Below are 19,987 nucleotides of genomic sequence, written 5' to 3'. Positions count from 1 at the left end.
GGCTTCCCTGGTGGCGCAGTGGTTAAGAATCCGCCTGCCAATGCAGGGGACATGGGTTCGAGCCTTAGTCTGGGAAGATCCCACATGTGGCGGAGCAACTAAGCCCGTGCACCACAACTACTGAACCTGTGCTCTAGAGCCCACGTGCTACAACTACTGAGCCCACGTGCCACAACTACTGAGCCCACGTGCCACAACTACTGAAGACTGAACGCCTAGAGCCCGTGCTCTGCAACAAGAGAAGCCACCACAAGGAGAAGCCAGCGCACCACAACTAAGAGTAGCCCCCGCTCGCCGCAACTAGAGAAAGCCTGCACACAGTAACGAAGACCCAACACAGCCAAAAATAAATAAATAAAATAAATTTATTATTTTAAAAAAGCTGCCTAGTGGCTGCAGAGCTGGGCTTCAGGCAGAGCTGGGCTTCAGGCAGAAGCCCTGACGCCAGAGGGGCTCGTCAAAGGCCGCTGGGCTCCGGACGCTCCTAGTCGTGCTGAAGGCTGAGCCTTTCGACGAGGGACTCGCCCAGCCCCGCCTGGGGACCAGCCGGCCTGCGGAGGTTGGTCAGGTGGTCGCGCATCTTCTGGATGCGTTTCACCTGCGCGGCGTCTAGGAGGCGGCTCTCCGGGAGGTCACGGGGGCGTGGGTCTGCGCGCGCAGAGCCCAGGGCGTGCAGGTCCACCAGGGCCTGGTTCAGGTTCTCCTCCGCGAGCACGACGGCTTCCACAGCGTCCTGGGTTTCACCCCACTCACCCCGAGACGCTTCTGCACGTCCTGGAAGAGGGCACGGCTGCCGCCCTGCTTTTGCATTTTCAAGAGGCGCTGGGCGCCCTCACGCTTCCCCTCGGGCACTTCGCGGAAAAGGTGGCCCAGGCCCTCCAGAGCCGCGTCGTGGCGGTGGAAATAGGCGCCCGGAGAGAGGTAGGTGCGGGAGGCCGGCAGATGCATGTTGAGCAGGCGGTTGACGGCGGCCTCCACCTCGGCGGAATCATTCTGACGAATCTGGGAGCTCGTGGTGGATCGGTGATACGGAGTGAAGCTCAAAATACGGTGTTGGCGGTCCCGGTGGCCGAGGACAGCTGAGCGGCTGGTTCCGAAGGTTGCGAGTGGAGCACAGGTTGGATGGAGGTGGTCGGAGGCAGGAGCGAGGGGCGCCCCTGGGTCTGTTCGGTCCACACAGAGCTGTAGCAGGAGACGGAGCCGCGGGACTGCCCCGCGCACTGCCTGTGGTTTTTTTGTTTGTTTGTTTTTGTTTTTTGTTTTTGCGGTACACGGGCCTCTCACTGTTGTGGCCTCTCCCGTTGCGGAGCACAGGCTCCGGACGCGCAGGCTCAGCGGCCACGGCTCACGGGCCCAGCCGCTCCGCGGCACGTGGGATCTTCCCGGACCAGGGCACGAACCCGTGTCCCCTGCATCGGCAGGTGGACTCTCAACCACTGCGCCACCAGGGAAGCCCCTGTGTGTGTTTTTTTTAATCAAGAATTCCATCTGTTCTTGATTCGTAGCACATGCTTTTGTTTGTTGATTTTAAATACACTTATTTTTAAATCCTTTCCAAATTGTTCTATTATTTCGACTTTCTTTTATATGACTCCTTTTAGATGTTGGCTTCCTTTTGCGGGTGTTGGGTTTCATTGTGGCCTTTGTAGGTTTTTTTTGAACGCTTATTGTCATGGAGGCTTTTTTTCTCTCCCGTTCACTGTCCCTGGAAAGTGGTTTTACGATGGGCTTCAGCCCAACGTCTTGAGGACCAAAGTCAGTGGCTCAGGGCTTTTGCTCTGTGGGCACATCACGCTTCCAAAGCAGGACCTCACACAAAATGCATACCTAGTGGCTGACTGTGCAGTCTCTCTGCTTTCTTGCTCTATCAGGGGCAGTTTGTTTCCAGTGGATAGGTGGGACTTGTTCACCTTCACATATAGCCGGGGTACCATGAGCAGTGTCCCCACTCGGAATGGGGTGTGTGTGGATGTTCCTTACTCCTTGGTTGGATTTGAAATTCCAGACTTGTGGTCAAAAGGTACCAACTTACAGACTTACAGTTATAAGATAGATAAGTACCAGGGAGGTAATGTACAACATCATGACTGTAGTGAACACTGCTGTGTGGTATATTTGAATGTTGATAAGAGAGTAGGTCCTAAAAGCTCTCATGACAAGGAAAAACACGTTTTTCTTCTTTTTTTGTATCTATATGAGCTGATGGATGTTAACTTATTGTAATCATTTCACAATTATGTAGGCCAAGCCGTTATGCTGTACACCTTAAACCTATACAGTGCCGTATGTTAATTATATCTCAATAGAACTGAAAAATGAAAATTAAAAAATAGAACAAAATAAAGCAAAAAAAGAAATTCCAGACTTTCCTATCTGGGTCAGGTTCTTCCTGGATTCTATGGGCCCACATGTTAAACTTGTCCTTACTGCTGTGGGTTTCCACTTCCCTTCCGGTCCACGATTTAAAAAATCATGTCGCTGAGTATTTTTTGAAACACTGTATCATTTTTACATTTTTGAAACCGAATGAGGGAAGTTTAGCATACATTCACCCTGAGTCAACACAGTTTTTAACCACAATGTAGTTTAAAGCCTTGCTGCTCAAAGTGCCTTCTGTGGAGTGGTTTTTTTTTTTTTTTTTTTTTTTTTTGGCGGTACGCTGGCCTCTCCCATTGCGGAGCACAGGCTCCGGGCGCGCAGGCTCAGCGGCCATGGCTCACGGGCCCAGCCGCTCCGCAGCATGTGGGATCTTCCCGGACCGGGGCATGAACCCGCGTCCCCTGCATTGGCAGGCGGACTCTCAACCACTGCGCCACCAGGGAAGCCCCTGTGGAGTGTGTTTTTAAATTTAATTGAATTTATTTTATTTTTATAAAATTTTAAAGGTCAGTTTCCATTTACAGTTATTCCAGAATATTGGCTATATTCCCCGTGTTGTACAATACATCCTTTAGCCCATTTTACACCCAATAGTTTGTACCTCTCACTCCCCCACCCCATATTGCCCCTCCCCCCTGCCCCACTGGTAACCACTAATTTGTTCTCTATATCTGTGAGCCTGCTTCTTTTATGTTATATTCACTAGTTTGTTGTATTTTTTAGAGTCTGTGGAGTTTATTTTATTTTTCTGTTTTTTAAAAATTGAAGTTTAGTTCAATTACAAATTTGTGTTAATTACTGCTGTACAGCAAAGCGATTCAGTTATACATATATATGCATTATTTTTCATATTCTTTTCCATTATAGTTTATCACAGGATATTGAATATAGTTCTCTGTGCTGTGCAGGAGGACCTTGTTGTTTATCCATTCTATATATACCAGTTTGCATCTGCTAATCCCAAATCCCCAATCCAACCCTTTCCCACCCACCTCCCCCTTGGCCACCACCAGTCTATTCTCTGTGTCAGTGTTTCTGTTTCATAGGTAGGTTCATTTGTATCATATTTTAGATTCCACATATAAGTGATATTATATGATATTTGTCTTTCTCTGTCTGACTTCACTTAGTATGATAATCTCCAGGTCCATCCATGTTGCTGCAAATGGCATTATTTCTTTCTTTTTTATGGCTGGGTAGTATTCCACTGTATATGCATACCACCTCTTCTTTATCCATTCATCTGTCAGTGGACATTTAGGTTGTTTCCATGTCTTGGCTGTTGCGAATAGTGATGCTGTGAACATAGGGGTGCATGTATCTTTTTGAAATATAGTTTTGTCTGGATATATGTGCAGGAGTGGGATTGCTAGGTGATATTGTAGTTCTATTTTTAGTTTTCTGAGGAAACTCCACACTGTTTTCCACAGTGGCTGTACCAACTTACATTCCCACCAACAGTGTAGAGGCTTCTCATTTCTGTGTATTGTATTTTAAATGCAGAATCTCAGGCCCACCTGAGACCTGCTGAATCAGAAATGGCTCTTTAACAAAATGCCCGGATGAGTCGTATATACATTCAAGTTTGAGGAGTGCTCCTCTAAAGGTCAGTTAGTTTCTGTATAACCAACCTGGACAAAATGAGACCCTTAGAAGCTTTTATTTCCCTAAATTTCACCTTTTTCTTCCTGTCCCGCCGATTCCATGTTGATATATCTTGAATTTTCGTTACAGTTTGCTGTTCAGAGACATAATTTTTATAAGCAATAATAGCTTAAATTGAGCACATATTTTACTGATTTCTTTGCTCTGCATTGCTTCTTGTATCCCATCACTTTTTTTTTTTTTTTTTTTTTTGGCGGCACCATGCAGCTTGCGGGATATTAGTTCCCTGACCAGGGATTGAACCCGGGCACTCGGCAGTGAAAGCACAGAGTCCTAACCACAGGACCGCCAGGGAATTCCCCCATCACTTCTTTTAGTTTCATTTTTCTCTTTGGTGAAGTTCTCTTGGAGCTTCTGGTATGATAGCATTTTTGAGTCCTTGTAATCTGAAAATGGTCTTTATTTTGCCTTCATTCTTTGACAAAATGAATAGATGTAGAATTCAAGGTTCAAAGATATTTTCCCTCGGCACTTTGCGGGTATTACTCTGTTGTCTTCTTGCATCCGTAAAGAAAAGAAAAACAGAGCAGAAACATTTTTATCATAAAAAATGATTTTACAGAATAGTAGAGGGAACAATGTAGTGAACTCTCATGTATTTATCACTTGACTTCAGCGATTAACAATATATATATATATATATTTTTGTGGTATGCAGGCCTCTCACTGTTGTGGCCTCTCCCGTTGCGGAGCACAGGCTCCGGACGCACAGGCTCAGCGGCCATGGCTCACGGGCCCAGCCGCTCCGCGGCACGTGGGATCTTCCCGGAGCGGGGCACGAACCCGTGTCCCCTGCATCGGCAGGCGGATTCTCAACCACTGCGCCACCAGGGAAGCCCGATGAACAATATTTTTGCATCTGTCTTGCTGACAGGAAATCTCACGCCAACCGCATTCTCATTTTTTTCAGATCTTTTTGTTCTGGTAGCTTTTAGGGAACTCTTCATCCTTCTAGTTCTGAAAATTTGCTACCGTGTCTAGATGTGCTTTTTGTCATTATTACTAATTAGCACTCAGAGGTCTGTCTCAATGTGACTTGTGTTTGGGTTCAATCCTGGGAATTTCTTGACTATGATCTTTTGGATGTTGCTTCGATTATCTCCTTTTGGAAATAACTTTTAGAGAACTCTTGTTACTGCTGAATCTTTCTTCCATCTGTCTTTACAGTCCTCTTCGTTCTTTTCATCCCTTTATCTCTTTGTGCTGTGTTCTGGGAACATTTCTCAATGTAACTTACCTTTCAGCTTCCTAATTTTTCCTTCAGCTGTGTGCAAGGGGCTCTTCCCTGGTATAATCAACAGCTACATATTTTGGTGCGTCACCTTTTAATATTTTAGGGTTACCACTCCTGGTTGTGGAATTCGGTCCTGTAGGAAAATTCTCCTGGGTGCATCCTGAGTGGAGATGGGTTTCCAGCGGTCCTAATTTGCACAGGGGCTGGCCACACAGGAGCATGGTGGCTGTAGTGTGACCCTGGCCTTCCAGTGGTGAGGGCCACCATTCTTCTTAGGTGAGGAGGGTCTTAGTTGTAACTGACAGAATCCAATAGCTACTTTAAACAGAAAAGGGCTTTTATTCCTACTTTTTGTTGGGAACTGAAATAAATTATTAAAGGGCACTAATATCCTCTCTACCTTGATTAATTTTTACATAGGTATACACTTGTGTAATCGCCACCCCGATCAAAATATAGATTATCCCCAGCCTTCCAGAAGTTCTTTGTGTCTCTTCCCAGTCAGTATTCATACCATCCTCCCACCAGAGGTAGCCATTTCCTCTGTTTCCATTACCACTGATTAGTTTTTCCTGTTTTTGAATATTACAGAAATGGAATTACACCATGTGTACACGTCTGACCTCCTTTGCTGAGCATAATGCCTATGAAATTCATAATCATATGTTGTATATGTAAGTTGTTAGTCCTTTTATATTGCACTGTAACATTCTATTGAATGAAAAGATCACAATTTATATAACCATCCTCCTATTGCTAGACATTTGGTTTTTTTCCCGTTTCTAATTCTGCTGAATAAAGCTTCTATGAACATTCTCTTGTGTCTTTGGTGAACATATGCATTTAGTTCCTTTGGGCTACAAACCCAAGAAAGAGATTGTTGGGTCATAGACTGGGCATACGTTTAGCTTTAGTCACTGCGAGCAATTTTTTTCAGAGTTGGCTGTGCCAGTTGACATGCCCATCGGCGACGTATGAGAGTTCCAGTTCCCCCACAACCTTCTCAGTACCTGGCATTGTGAGTCTTTTTTTTTTTTTTTTTTTTTTTTTTTTTTTTTGCGATACGCGGGCCTCTCACTGCTGTGGCCTCTCCCATCGCGGAGCACAGGCTCCGGACGCGCAGGCTCAGCGGCCATGGCTCACGGGCCCAGCCGCTCCGCGGCACGTGGGATCCTCCCGGACCGGGGCACGAACCCGCGTCCCCTGCATCGGCAGGCGGACCCCCGACCACTGCGCCACCAGGGAAGCCCGTGAGTCTTTTTCTTTTTAGCCATCCTGGTGGGTGTGCTGTGGTGTCTCATTGTGCTTCTAATTTGCATTTCTCTGGTGAGTAATGATGTTGAGCACTGTGACAGATTAGATCTTCCAAAGTTTCCACAACAACTCCCATCGCACGTGATCTTACAATGGCGCCGTGACACTCTTCCCATCAGAGGCAGAGTCCGTGTACTCTCCTCTTGAATCCTGTGACTATGGTGGAAGTGGTAGCATGTAACTTCTGAGGGTAGTTCATAAAAGGCATTACGGGTGTACCTCTTTTTATTGCACTTTGGAAAAAATTTTTTTTTTAACAAATTGAAGGTTTGTGGCAACTCCGTACAGTCAGATGATGGTTAGCATTTTTTATCAGTAACGTATTTTTTAAAATTAATTACTTAATTTATTGGCTGCGTTGGGTCTTCGTTGCTGCGCGCAGGCTTTCTCTAGTTGCGGCGAGCAGGGGCTACTCTTCGTTGCAGCGCGCGGGCTTCTCATTGTGGTGGCTTCTCTTGTGGAGCACGGGCTCTAGGCGCACGGGCTTCAGTAGTTGTGGCACGTGGGCTCAGTAGTTGTGGCACGCAGGCTCAGTAGTTGTGGCTCGCGGGCTCTAGAGCGCAAGCTCCGTTGTTGTGGCACATGGGCTTAGTTGCTCTGTGGCATCTTCCTGGACCAGGGCTCAAACCCGTGTCCCCTGCATTGGCAGGCAGATTCTTAACCACTACGCTATCAGGGAAGCCCTAAAGTATTTTTAAATTAAGGTATGCGCTTTGTTTTTTTAGACATAATGCTATTGCACACTTAATAGACTACACTATAGTGTAAACATAACTTTTATATGCCCTGGGAAATCAAAAAATTTGTGTGACTCGCTTTATTGTGATCTTTGCTTTATTGTGGTGCTCTGGGATGGAACCCCCAGTATCTCTAGGTGTACCTGTGCCCGGTTCTTTTGGGACACCCTCTTGGAGCTCTGAGCTTCCACATAAGCGGTTCAACTAACCTGAGGTCACCATGTTGTGAAGAAGCCCAAACTAGTCCATACAAAGAGACCATGTGGAGAGGTCCTGAGACTACATGAGAGAGATCCCCAGCCAGCCCCCAGCTCTAGCTCTAACCACCATTTGGCTGCAACCGCATGAGACACCCCAAGCCAGAACCTCCCAGTTAAGATATTCTCCAATACTTGATTGTTGTTCTCAACTGGGGGAGGTTTTGCCCCCAAGGGACATTTGGCAATATCTGGAGACATTATTTTTGGTTGTCACAACTAGGGGTGGGGGCTGTTCCTGGCATCTAGTGGGTAGAGACCAGATGCTACTAAACATCCTACAGGACACAGGAGAGGCCCCCTCCCAAAGAATTATCTAGCCCAAATGTCAACTGTGCTGACGTTGAGAAACCCTACTTTAAGCCACGGAATCCACTAAGTTTTAAGATGTTTTGTTCTACTGCAAAAGTACTGGAACAAGCACACAAGCAGAAAGGGAATTTATTAAAGGAAGTTAGATAGTTCACAGATCTCTGAGAGGGCCAGAGAGATAGGCTTAAAGGCTATTCAGCCATCAGTAATGATCAAACACCACCACCAGGTGAAGACCCCTGGACGTGCACCCAGAGTTTGCATCCGTGATGCTGAGGACCAGATACCAGGACCTCTGAATGCTGGAAGCCAGTGCCACCGTCACCAGAAAGTGGGTTCCATATGTTTCCTGCTTCTTCACGTCGCTCACTTTTTTTTTTTTTTTTTTTTTTTTTTTTTTTTGCGGCATGCGGGCCTCTCACTGTTGTGGCCTCTCCCGTTGCGGAGCACAGGCTCCGGACGCGCAGGCTCAGCGGCCACGGCTCACGGGCCCAGCCGCTCCGCGGCACGTGGGATGTTGCCGGACCGGGGCACCAACCCATGTCTCCTGCATCGGCAGGCGGACTCTCAACCACTGCGCCACCAGGGAAGCCCCACGTCGCTCACTTTTGAATCAAAGTCTTACTTTGGCATGTCTGATGGAAGAACCCTAGGTCAGGTGTAAATCTGTCTGCAACAGAAGCTGACAAAGCAGGTTTTCTGGCTTCTACAAGGGAGGCAGGACCAACCCAGGAAAGGTGTTCCAAAGATGCTGGGAAGCCACAACCTTGACAAAATTCCCTGATAGTTTGTTGTTTTAAGCTTGTTGTAAACGTGATTGATGATGGCTGTAGAATAGCACATCATGACTCTACCATAACTTACCAATTCTTTTGTTAACACATTTGGACTATTTCTAGTTTTTTGGTTAACTTTAAATAATGCTGTGATATTATCAGACATTTGGGCTGGAAATTTTACTTTAGAGATTTCTTTTAATCCCAAAGAAATAACTTTAAAAACCCCAGTTTATTGTACAAAGGTACTTACAACTTTATTATTTATAAGTACTGAAAACTGGAAATGGCTCAAGCATCTAAAACCATGGAACAATGGATTAATTTGTGATATGATAAGAAACTTCTGTGATTTCCTGGGATGGTATTAATTCCAAATATTAGGCCACATTGTCTCCATCTGTTTGTTTATACTCGGTCAGACCGCGTGTCCAGTTTATTTTGAAAACATACATAGTCACCGTGACTATGTAATTTTGTTATAATGGAATTTTACAATAAAAAATAATGACTTTATGTTCTATTGGACTAATACATAGAAAGTGGGTACAAAATGTTTGTTTTTTTTTTTTTTTTTTGTGGTACGCGGGCCTCTCACTGTTGTGGCCTCTCCCTTTGCGGAGCACAGGCTCCGGACGCGCAGGCTCAGTGGCCATGGCTCACGGGCCCAGCCGCTCCGCGGCATGTGGGATCTTCCCGGACCGGGGCACGAACCCGTGTCCTCTGCATCGGCAGGCGGACTCTCAACCACTGCGCCACCAGGGAAGCCCCAAAATGTTTTATAGAAAAACCAAAGTATAAGCATCTCGATATATTCATTACAGCCATGTAAAATTAGTGTTTGCATAATGTGAAGGGTCATAAGAAGGTTGCCTTTTGTTTTGGGTTTGTAAAGTTAAGTACAGAAAAATAAAAGGAAATTCCCCAGTGTTTGTATTAATCTCTCAGCATCTGAAGAGCTTGCCCAATAGGTGGCACTACTGGATAAGAGCAGATAGAAACTTTTCCAGGCTGCCTTTAAGCAGCATTTCTCAAACCTCCGTCGGCATGAGAATGACCTGGTTAAAACACAGCTTGCTGGGCCCTTCCCTCAGAGGCTCTGATGTAGTAGGTCTCAGATGTGGCCTAAGAATTTTATTTCTAACAATTTCCCGGGTGAAACTGGTGCTGCTGGTCTGGGGACCATGGTTGAGAAACGCTGCCTTCACGTGGAGCTCTTTGGAGTGTGGAACAGTTAGAACGGACTTCTTCCCTCTTTCCTCATAGCAGTGCCCTGGCTCACCTCACAGCCATGGTCACCCCATGTCAACACAGGAGTAGGGCGGCCACTCAGAGGTGGGGGGCTCCCCGCTTGACCCTCTACATCCCATCTTCCATTTGAAGGGAGCAGATGGGCAAGGTGGAGGGAGGGCTCTTCGTCTCTTGCTTTCTGGAGGCACCGACAGACCTCACACTGAGGTCCAACACCGGCCAACGCAGCAAATTACTGCTAGCCTCAGTTGCTACCCGGTGAACAGGATGGGGTACCTCCTGTCCTGCAGCAGGCATCTCGGGATCTTTTGCACCCTCCTCTTCCCCGACTTCTGTGCACACTAATCTTACCAAGAACCTAAGCTTTGGGTTAGCTCATTGCAGGCTTTGGGTGTCTTGTGCTCTAACCACCGAATAAAGAACTTGTCCTCCAACTCATAAGCAAAGTTCAGCACTGCATTTTTGAAGAACTCCTCAAACTTTCAACCTCTCCTCCCCCTAGTTTCACTCTCTCAGCTGAGCTTGACCTTGCTTCCTACTTCACTAAGAACATGGAAAGAATTAGAACTTCCACGAGTTCCCAGCACCATAGCTACCCAACCCCCTGCATCTGGCCCCATTTACCCTGCTTCCTCCTCTTCGCTAAGATAGATGACTGTTGATGCTCCAGGCCAACAGCAGTCCCTCCACCTGTGCGCTAGATTCCATTCCCTCTCAAGGTCATGGCTGCCGCTGTCCTCCTCTCCCTGCTGCATCACCAGTTTATCCCTATTTACTGGACCGTTCTCACCAGCATACACATGGACTGTGTTATTTCTTCTGTATTAAATAATAGAGTTGCTTCCGTTCACTGTCTCCAATTTCTCTGCTACTTCGCTCCCATGAGCCCACCCAGTCAGGTTTTGTCCCCATCTCTCTAGCAAAACTGCCCTCGTCACAAATGACCCCTGCTCGGCTGAGTCCAATGGTCACTTCTCAGTCCTCAGCAGCAGCACTTGATAAGATGGTCACTTTCTCGAAACACTTTCTTCCTTGGCTCCCACAATACCCCACTCACCCCTATGTCTTCTGTCTTTTTTTCAAACAGCTTTTTATTGAAGTGTAGTTGATTTACAATGTTATGTTAGTTTCTGGTGTATAGCGCAGTGATTCGGTTTTATATATATAGCATATATATATTCTTTTTCAGATTCTTTTTTATTATAGCTTATTACAAGATATTGAATATAGTCCCCTGTGCTATATCGTAGATCTTTGTTGATTATCTGTTTTATGCATAGTAGAGTGTACCTGCTAATCCCAAACTCCTAATTTATCCCTCCCCCCCTTTGGTAACCATAAGTTTGTTTTCTATGTCTGTGAGTCTATTTCTGTTTTGTAAATAAGTTCCTTTGTGTCATATTTTCGATTCCACATATAAATGATACCATATGGTATTTGCCTTTCTCTGTCTGACTTCACTTCACTTAGTATGATAATCTCTAGGTCCGTCCATGTTGCTACAAATGGCATTATTTCATTCTTTTGTATGGCTGAGTAGTATTCCATTGTATATATGTACCACATCTTTATCCATTCATCTGTCGATGGACACTTATTGTCTTGTCTTTTCGATCACTCTTTCTCATTCTGTTTGCTGGTTTCTCTTTATCTTCCCAACTTCCAAGTGCTGCAGTGCCTAGCAGTTCAATCCTTGGACCTCTTTTGTATCCACTCTCACTTTCTGAGTGATCTCATTTAATGTCTCAGGGCCTTAAATACCATCTATATGCTGATAACTCTCCAATTTCTAGCTCCAGCCTGGACCTCACTCCCAAACTCCAGACCTGTATATCCAACTGCCCACATGATATCTCCACTTCAGTATGTGTTAGGCACCCCCATTATCTGTCCCAAATAGAGTCTTTGATATCCACTGACCCTCCTCCAAGCTACTCCTGCAAACTTCACCGCCCCAGAGGCAGCTCTACTAGTTCATAGCCCCAAACCTCAGTGTCATCCTTGATTCCTTTCTTTTGCTCACAACCCACATCCAGTCTGTCAGCAAATCTTCTTGGCTCCGTCTTCAAACTATATCCAGAATTCAGCTGCTTCTGCTTGACCTTGGTCCCTGCCTCTAACTGCTACCACGCTGGTCCCGCCGCCAGCATCTCTCACCTGGATTATTGAAATAGCCTCCCAACTGGCCTCCTCACTTCCGTCCTTGCCCACCTGCATTCTCAACACAGCAGCCAGCAATCTCGTGAAAACCCAAGTCAGATCAGGTCATTCCTTTGTTGAAACCCTCCCCTGCATGTTATTCAGAATAACACACAAGTCCTTAGGAAGACCTACTAGGGCCCTACATGGTCTGCCCCCAGGAATTCTGATCTCTTCTCCATTACTCTTCCCTTTGTTCACTCCAGCAGCGTGCCTGCCATACTTCACTTCAACGCCGTTGAACTTGCTTCTCACTCTACCTGGATTTCTCTTTCCTGGATATTTATTTGCATCTCTCTCTCTCTCTCTCTCTCTTTCTCTCTCTCTCTCTCTCTCTCTCTCTCTCTCTCTTTCTCTCTCTCTCTCTCTCTCTCTCTCTCTCTCTCTCTCTCTCTCTCTCTCTCTCTCACACACACACACACACACACACACACACACACACACACATTCTGAAAAAATTTCCCCCAAACCCCCTTCTCAGTAGACTTTGAACAAAGCAGATTACCCCCCGTAATGTGGGGGTGTTAGTTCACAAACTGGCCCCTGTACACTGAAGAAAGAGGCAGCCCCTCCAGATTAGTAGGTGGCAGGTTTAATGAGCGAGGGAACTCATCCACGAGGCTCGTCTTGGGTGCCACCAGATGAGCAGATCTCTGCACCTGCCTACCAGAATCTTAAAAGTCGACATAGAGGCTGCAGCCTTGAAACCCGCTCCTAGTATGAGAACGGTGGGCAAAAGGCCCACTCCAAGGACAAGGAACGAGGTGAGGAGCCTCTGACTGCCCAGGTGCAGCTCTGCGGCTCAACTGGTGGTCACGTTCTCTCCATGACCTCCTCCAACAAGGTGGGCCTCATTTAATCAATTAAGGCCTGAAGTGAAAAAGACTTGAGTTTCCTGGGGAGGAATCTGACTCAAGACTGCGACATCAACTCTTCCCTGCGTCTCCAGCCTGCTGGCCTGCCCTGCACATTTCAGACTTGCCAGCGTCCATAATCATGTGAGTCAAATTCCTTACGCTCCCTTTCTCTCTTGTTCTTTCTCTCTCCGTCCTGTCGGTTCTTTCTCTGAAGAACCTCGACTAATACACGTTTTGCTTCCTTGGCCAGCTTATCTAGAATTTTAATATCCATCCCCTAACATTTCATCCCCCCTTCCCTGCTTGATTTTTTCTTCTTAGCATATATCACTATCTAAAACTACTACATATTTCATTCATCTATTGTCTGTAAATGACTAGGATGTAAACTATTAGGAAATGTATCCATTTGGGGATATGTGTACCACATAGCTGGTGCTAAATAAGTATTTGTTAAACAAACGAATGAATAAGTGAATAAATCAGTGTATAAATGATGGATTGATTGGATGAGTGAATGGCTGATAGTGAAGTGGTCCCCTGAAATGACCCGCACCCAAGCCTACAAAACTTTTGAGAATTTGGGGGCATGAGAAAATTCCCAATTCTGTTGCTGGGTTGAGCGGATTTGCTGCCATTGGGTGAAGCATGACATGACCTGTTGTGACTCTAAAGGCCCGGCCTGAAGATGGAGGGGAATGTTGGTAGAAAAAACAGTTGCTAAGTACGTATTTCCTCCTCTTGGGGGGCGATTTTAGAATCTGCTTTTTATCTATTCAAGTTCAACTGATTGGAGTGAGGAACGCCCACGGTACCAGTGGATTGGTTACCTGGTATGGGCAGGGCAGGGGTAACCCTAAACTTGTAATCTTAACAGGCTGCACTTAACCATCATGCACCCATGTTCCAGGAACGGTCCTAAGCACGTGTTAACTCGCATAATCCCCATAACAACCCTAAGTGATAAGAACTGGTTTCATCCTCATCAGCCCCAATTCATAGGCAGGAAGCAAGAGGCTAGGAGCTTGCCTGAGGTCACACAGCCAATACTGACATAGAGGACTGAACCAAGGCAGCCCAGGGCCCCTGCTCTTAACCATGACTTTACAGGGCGAAGTGTCATCACTGTGTCACTGCCTGAGGAAATAGGTCTGTGAGGGTCAGGGTGGGCAGAGATGGTGAGGATCTTGATTTTTTTTTTTTTTTTTTGCATGGGAGTTGACTAGAGAATAGTAAATTTGCCATCTAGGCAATTAACACATATTTTCTGAGTGCCCACTATGTGTTTGAGAAAAAGGAATAAGCATTCATTTAAAGCAGTTTACTAGCCCCTTCTATGCACTACACACCGCTGAAAATCAAAAGCGAGTGAAACGAGGCCCCTGACCTCAAGGAGCTTCCATTCTAGTTTGAAAGACAGAATCTACACAACGACCCAGATAATTAACAGTGCAAGACAGCAGTAATATTGGAGACAGCCCCACAAAGTGTAGCATCCACTTCTCTGTGACATGGTGAGTTCAGAAGCGATTGGTGTGACAGGTAGAGGTGGCAGGATTGGGTCAGGGTGCATACGATCTGGGGGGGCCTGGGCCAGTCTTAGTCTGGAGCAGCTGGAGAGGCCGGCTGCATGGAGAGAGGTTTTCTTTGAGCCAGTGTCCTAGACTAAAGCAAGAAAAGCAGCTGGGGCCAAACTGAGGTTATTTCAGAATACAGCTCTGGACTATGATCATTCTTTTCAGGCCAGAGCCAGGAAAATTCAGAAGTTTTGGGCGGCCTATGTATTCTTTTTTTTTTTTTTTTTCGAGAAGCCTCACAGTGTTATAGGAGGCCCACTGAACTAAGGGTCACAATAAGTGATGTCAGGGCTTCCCTGGTGGCGCAGTGGTTGAGAGTCCGCCTGCCGATGCAGGAAACACGGGTTCGTGCCCTGGTCCGGGAAGATCCCACATGCCGCGGAGCAACTAAGCCCGTGAGCCATGGCCGCTGAGCCTGTGCGTCCGGAGCCTGTGCTCCACAACGGGAGAGGCCACAACAGTGAGAGGCCCGCATAACGCAAAAAAAAAAAAAAAAAAAAAAAAAAAAAAAGTGATGTCAGGGCTTCAACACTTATGAATTAAGTGATACTGGGCAGTTGGTTTGGATTCACTAAGTTTCAGTTTCTTCATCTGATCAATGGGGAGAATAATGTCAACCACCTACCTTCTCGCAGGACTTTTGTGAGGGCCATACGGGATGAGGCTTGTGAAAAACATGATAAATTCAAAGTTCCGTACAGCTCCTAGGCCTTACTCTTCTCACTGTAACCAGCATGAACCTCTCCGCAAACTTCAGGGTATAAGCGTGCCCCATCTCTTTTATTTTTCCACATTCAGTTAAGAGAGGTTCAGGACCACATGTGCCAGGTGGGCAGGAAGTCCAACATCAACGTCTCGGGCTCCTCCATGGCCCTCTGGGTCTCACACAGTCCAAGCGGCAGATCCCTGCTGCCTGGGGCTGGCCTCACCGTGGTGGGACTCGCCGCCACCTCTCATCACAGGGAACACCAGTCTTCCTTGACTGCTGGCCAGCGCTGTTCCTTCCCCCCGAGGCCAGCGTGCTGCGCTCCCTTGGTGATTGGTTCAGCCGGGTGTGCTTAGCTCGGGGCCTAGGCTTCCATAGGTGATAGTTCTTAGTGTCCCATCCCACCAGCCACACAAGTGGGTCCTCTCCAGTGCTCGGATGCCCCAGATGTGCTGGACCCGGGCTGGCCCAGGTGTTCACGTTTCGTGCAACTCAAAACTCTTGCACTCTTTCCAGTCCTGAGGATCGCCATGGTGCCGGAGGGCTCCTCCTGTGGCCCCAGAGACAACGGAGGGGCCATACCCTCTCTCAACACCTTCACATTGTCCTCTGCACTCCCCCAGCCCCCACGCCACCAGGCAGTTTCACTCCTTTGACCCTTAAACGCAAAAGACTGATTACCCCCTTTTCTGGACACCAGCAGTTAGCTTCCTAAGTTTTTTCACAACTCTTCTCTCTCCCTCTCTCCCTTGCTATTTTCTCTGACCTTCTGTGCCCTCCCACAGATTTTGTGGCAGCCTTTCTTACTGTAACAAAAGCAGACCCACTAAGAACCTGGTGTGAGTTAACCTCATTTGTTACTTCTTCTTCAAGACCAGTGAAGTTTCAAAATCTGGCTCCAAAGGAAAAATCTACTTTCCACAGGGTTAAAGCATAGGATTTAAGCATTTGTATATCGTACACTTAAAAAAATGACAGCTTTATTGAAATATAATTCACACAGCATACAATTTACCTATTCAAAGTGTACGTAATTCAGTGTTTTTTTAGTATATTCCCAGATATGTGCAACCATCACTACAGTCAATTTTAGAACATTTGGATCACCTCAAAAAGAACCCCCAGGGACTTCCCTGGTGGCGCAGTGGCTGAGAATCCGCCTGCCAATGCAGGGGACCCGGGTTCGAGCCCTGGTCTGGGACGCTCCCACACGCCGCAGAGCAACTAAGCCCGTGAGCCACAACTATTCAGCCTGCGCTCTAGAGCCCATGAGCCACAACTACTGAGCCTGCAAGCCACAATTACTGAAGCCTGTGTGCCTAGAGCCCGTGCTGCGCAACAAGAGAAGCCACCGTGACCAGAAGCCCGCACACAGCAACGAAGAGTAGACCCCGCTCGCCACAACTAGAGAAAAGCCCGCGTGCACCAATGAAGACCCAACGCAGACAAAAATAAATAAAATAAATTTTTTAAAAAAGAAAAAGAAACCCTGTGTCCTTTAGTTATCACTGCCCCCACCATCCTTCCCAGCCCTAAGCAACTAATATTTCTGTCTCAGTAGATTGGCCTATTCTGGATATTTCATGTAAATGGAATCATACAACATATAGTCCTCTGTGGCTGTTTTTGTTTGTTTGTTTGTTTTTTACTTAGCATAATATTTTGAAGGTTCATCCACACTGTGGCATGCCTCATTGCTTCCTTCCTTTTTATGGCCAAATAATATTCCATTGTATGGATAGATCACATTCATCTGTTGATGGATATTGGCCTATTTCCACCTCCAGGCGATTCTGAATGGTGCTGCTCTGAGGATTCAAGTACAAGTTTTTGTGTGGACGTACGTTTTCATCATATGGCATACATTTTAACCCTTTAAATGAAGAGCTTTCTAAAACATACTCTGCCCAACTCCATGTTCACAAACAGTGTGAGAACTCTCTTGCTGTCTGCTTCACGGCTTGGAGTCTTTGCTTTTCAACAGTGGATGTTGTTTCCTTTTGTTGCCAGGTTGCGAGGAAATATCTCACAATTCTCGATCCATATCTCTGCCTTCCGCAGTCCTCTTCCAGCTCATATTCTGCTATTTTCTGTGAAACCGGGTAACAAAATTTGTCAGAATTTTGTTTACAAAAGCATTAATAAGCATTTAGCTCAATATATCTTTGTTAAATAAGTGAAAGAATAAATGAACGGTCTCGTCGGTGATCTCTCATGTCCTTTCATAGTGCATGAAACGTCGTGACAATTTCAGTGGCTCTGGGGCCTCTTTTGCCTCTGCCAGGGACAGTTGTGTTCCAGAAAGTTGAGTTTGCCAGGAGACTGGCTTTCAGAAAAGCACAGCATTGCAGTATCTATTGTTTTGCAAAAGGAAGATTTGTAAAAAAAATTAAAAAGACTGTTTTGGACTGGGAATCAGAGACAGGGATTCTGTAGACCGGCCAAGAGCTATCAGTGTGACCTGGGGAAGTCAGCCACCTCTCTGGGCCTCCGTTTTCTGGTTTTCAGTAAAGTAAGATGGAATGAATGGTACTTTTTTTTTTTTTTGCGGTACGCGGGCCTCTCACTGTTGTGGCCTCTCCCGTTGCGGAGCACAGGCTCCGGACGCGCAGGCTCAGCGGCCACGGCTCACGGGCCCAGCCGCTCCGCGGCACGTGGGATCTTCCCGGACCGGGGCACGAACCCGCGTCCCCCCTGCATCGGCAGGCGGACTCGCAACCACTGCGCCACCAGGGAAGCCCGGAATGAATGGTTCTTAACTATTTTTTGGTTTGCAAACTCCTTTGAAATTCTAATGAAAGAAATGAACTCTCTCTCCTTAGTAATACACAACTACACAAAAATCTGTGTATGGTTTCATGGTCTCTCTGTAACCCATCCCCAGATACCAAAACTAAGACCCTAATATCATGCCCCAATTTTGAGTGATGGAAATTTCAGAAATTGTAATGCCTGATTTAGGGAAAATTTGAAGACTGTCAAATCATTCCCAGAACCCTTAAATTGTATGACCTCAAGAAACTATTCAGAAACCCTGTCCTAAATATGTTTTAAGTTTAAAATGGGAAGTATGTTTCCCTACTGTGAGCCCAGTTACAACTGTTGATTGTTTGAGGTAGTTTTTACGTGATAAAGAGGAATGTACAGCGTATTTTAAAATGGTGATTCTAGGATAATCTGGTTTATTTATTGTGCTTAAAAGAAAAACCGAATGATTAATTTACTTCTAAGGGGGTATGTTTCAGAACCGAGACAACTGAACAGGAGATTGTGAAGGTGACTCTGCGTGGCCGTCAATCCCACAGGCTTCTCGGTTCCTCGTCCATCCCTTCCAACCCCTGTCACCATCTCTCTCACTGTCCCCAATGCTCCAGACTCAACTGTAACCCACTTACGAGTGCCTCTCCAGGTTCACAGATCTAGCACTGCCTGAGATTTTATGATGCCCACACCCACTGGGCCCCTAAACCAATCAAGTTTGACCAATGGCACCACTCCAGCAGCCTTGACCTCAACTCACATGGCACCTTCAGCTCTGGGGACAGTCCTTCTTGAAAGCTAGCGAGAGTCATTTCCACGGGCTACCAGGAGAATCCGACTTATTTAAGGCAGAATAAAGAATGGCGGTAGATAAATCTAGCACGTACGCTTCCAGATTGCAACCAGCAAATGGAAGCCACAGCTCTTGTCTTTGGACCGTTGCAATGAAGACAAGAAAACAGAGTAACTGCAGAGAAGGAAGTGCCTGTGACTGGAGCAATTCCTTGGTATTGGCATTAATCAGGGTGACGTTAGAAAGGAATAATGTGGAATTCAATAGAAATGTACATTACATCTATTGGGAGCCAGATGACTTCATCACAGCTAATGTTATTACAATGAATATAAAAGGAATTAATGATTCACCATTGAGTTACTTTCCTCCCTTCCCCCAACACCTTTTCTTCGGCTTTAACAAAGTGGTCTGGAGCCAACTGCGACATCAGTTTAGTAACGAACTTAGGCGCCATTTACGTTGCTATCATGGCAATTTAAATTGTCACTTTCTATTAAAAGGTCTACCTCAGAACGGTTTTAAGTGAAAGCGTTCCACGCTGACAGTGCAATTAAACAAGAAAAAAACCTTTCTTGGGATGTCAGTGCAAACGCATTTTAAATAGTGGTTCAGCAGCGCCTTGCTAATTTCAACTACAGTATTGCTTTCTGTTAAAGAATAGAAGCTGATTTAGACTTTTTTTCCCTCCCTGTACTCTGTGACAGTTTGAATTGGCACGGTGTCCCAGGCAAAGTCATGATGTGCCAATGGGGTCCCTGAACCTTAAGTGTTCCCCTCCTAAGGCAGGCATTGAACAGAAATAATTTCCCTGTGCGACGGGGAAGCATCACCTTTCACAGCACTGGCTTTTAAAATTGCCCTTTTCTGATCCAACGTGCCTTTTTCAAACTGCGGTCCAGTTCCTCCTCAGGGAGAGAATTTTGAGTTGGGAGGGGCGGGTGGGGAGAACCGCTTTATCAAGATGACAACTTCCTGATTCACAAATGGACCATTAACTCTAGAGAAATTTTAGTGTGGGAAATAATTCTGAGCACAGGTGTGTGACGCTTTCTCTCTCTCTCTCAGATTTCTGAGTTGAGATCTCGAGGTGGTTTATGCATTTCCCCAACCTCTTCTTCAATTCAGCTGAGGAAAGACACTTCAGGCACTTTCATTTTTGAATACATT

At 46.2% G+C, this 19,987-nt stretch overlaps 1 pseudogene; it reads right to left on the bottom strand.

Annotated features, from left to right (window-relative positions):
• Nucleotides 1-484: 484 nt before the first annotated feature.
• On the bottom strand, nt 485-10,222 carry LOC131748213 (ferritin light chain pseudogene; annotated as a pseudogene).
• Between the last annotated feature and the right edge of the window lie 9,765 nt (nt 10,223-19,987).

The sequence above is a fragment of the Kogia breviceps genome, chromosome X (genome assembly GCF_026419965.1).
Source record: "Kogia breviceps isolate mKogBre1 chromosome X, mKogBre1 haplotype 1, whole genome shotgun sequence".
In the NCBI taxonomy this organism is placed as follows: Eukaryota; Metazoa; Chordata; class Mammalia; order Artiodactyla; family Physeteridae; genus Kogia; species Kogia breviceps.
The sequence above is the reverse complement of the archived record's forward strand: the minus strand, read 5'-3'. Positions and strand labels throughout refer to the sequence as shown.